The sequence below is a fragment of the Melanerpes formicivorus genome, unplaced genomic scaffold (assembly GCF_026170545.1).
Source record: "Melanerpes formicivorus ecotype bairdi unplaced genomic scaffold, bMelFor1.0.p_v2 SCAF_53, whole genome shotgun sequence".
Classification (NCBI taxonomy): Eukaryota; Metazoa; Chordata; class Aves; order Piciformes; family Picidae; genus Melanerpes; species Melanerpes formicivorus.
This window is the reverse complement of record NW_027142405.1, coordinates 2465373-2467348: the sequence shown is the minus strand read 5'-3', so window position 1 is coordinate 2467348 and position 1976 is coordinate 2465373. Positions and strand designations below refer to the sequence as shown.

Here is a 1976-nt window from a genome sequence, read left to right as displayed (position 1 = left end):
ATGGGCTGCCCGGGGAGGTGGTGGAGTCGCCGTCATTGAAGGCGTTCAGAAGGAGACTTGATGGGGTGCTTGGTGCCATGGGTTAGCTGTTTGGGTGGGTTGGATTGGTTGATGGGTTGGACACGATGATCTTGAAGGTCTCTTCCAACCTGGTTTGGTTTATTTTATTCTAAAAGCAGCTTAAATTTTTTTAAAAGCTTAATTTAAAATTTTTTTAAAGCTTAATTTACATTTTTAAAACAGCTTAAATTTTTAAAAGCTTTACTTTAATTTTTTAAAGCTTAATTTAAATATTTTTTAAAAGCTTAATTTAAAATTTTAAAGCTTAATTTAATTTTTTTTAAAGCTTAATTTAAATTTTTTTAAAGTTTAATTTACTTTTTTAAAACAGCTTCAATTTTTTTAAAAGCTTAATTTAATTGTTTTTAAAGCTTAATTTAAATAGTTTTAAAAGCTTAATTTAATTTTTTTTGAAAAAGCTTAATTTAAAATGTTTTTAAAAGCTTAATTTAATTTTTTTTTTTTAAAGCTTAAGTTAATTTTTTTTTCCTTTTTTGGAGGAAACAAAAACACTAAGATCTCTGCAAGAATTTTCTTACAGACTTCTGGAAGTCTGAGCCTCATTGTGCACGTTCCCCTCATCAGCTTCCGTCAGATTTCAGCTTCTTAAAAGCTTTCTAGCACCCAGAACTTCTGAATGGTACAGCAATGTAACACACAAGACAAGATAACCGCTACATAAAAACCCCAACAAGTGAATTATCATGAAATGCCCCCATGCAGCATCCACACTAGACATGCTCAGTCTCATCTGTGCAGTATCCCTTCTCTGTGAGCTTTATTTGGTTAGAATAGAATAGAATAGAATAGAATAGAATAGAATAGAATAGAATAGAATAGAATAGAATAGAATAGAATAGAATAGAATAGAATAGACCAGACCAGACCAGGTTGGAAGAGACCTTCAAGATCATCGCGTCCAACCCATCAACCAATCCAACCCACCTAAACAACTAACCCATGGCACCAAGCACCCCATCAAGTCTCCTTCTGAACACCTCCAATGACGGCGACTCCACCACCTCCCCAGGCAGCCCATTCCAATGGGCAATCACTCTCTCTGTATAGAACTTCTTCCTAGCATCCAACCTGAACCTCCCCTGGTGCAGCTTGAGACTGTGTCCTCTTGTTCTGGTGCTGGTTGCCTGGGAGAAGAGACCATCATCCGCCTGTCTACAACCTCCCTTCAGGTAGTTGTAGAGAGCAATAAGGTCACCCCTGAGTCTCCTCCTCTCCAGGCTAAGCAACCCCAGCTCCCTCAGCCTCTCCTCATAGGGCTTGTGTTCCAGACCCCTCACCAACTTCGTTGCCCTTCTCTGGGCTCGTTCCAGCAAGTCGACCTCCTTCCTAAACTGAGGGGTCCAGAACTGGACACAGTACTTGAGGTGTGGCCTAACCAGTGCAGTGTACAGGGGCAGAATGACCTCCCTGCTCCTGCTGGCCACACTGTTCCTGATGCAGGCCAGGATGCCATTGTCCCTCTTGGCTGCTTGGGCACACTGCAGGCTCATGTTCAGCCTACCATCGACCAGTACCCCCAGGAAAAATATGGAATGCTTCACGAATTCGTGTGTCATCCTTGCGCAGGGGCCATGCTAATCTTCTCTGTATCATTCAAATTTTAGTATATGTGCTGCTGAAGTGAGCTCAGGGAATAGTTCAGTAGCTCAGACAAGGAGGTGTTTAGTGCCTTAGCCTAGCTGGCGTCAAAGGAACACAAGAGAGCTCTGCATGTAAATCATGAGGCTTTAGTGAATCATGAAGCTTTAGAACTGACTTCTTTGAAAGTGATGATAGAAAAATATCATAAAAATCTAGATCTGGCTGTTGTAAGTTGTCTTTAAAGGTAGCTTCTGAAGTGGCCTTTATGTTTATTAATTTCTTACATCACTGGGAGAACTTCATAAACATATAGC

General features: G+C 40.2%; 1 non-coding gene across 1 annotated transcript; it reads right to left on the bottom strand.

Annotated features, from left to right (window-relative positions):
• Positions 1 to 1602: 1602 nt before the first annotated feature.
• LOC137452447 (U6 spliceosomal RNA) lies at positions 1603 to 1709 on the bottom strand. Its single transcript, XR_010990093.1, has one exon. It is a non-coding gene; the product is annotated as a U6 spliceosomal RNA (small nuclear RNA).
• Positions 1710 to 1976: the final 267 nt, after the last annotated feature.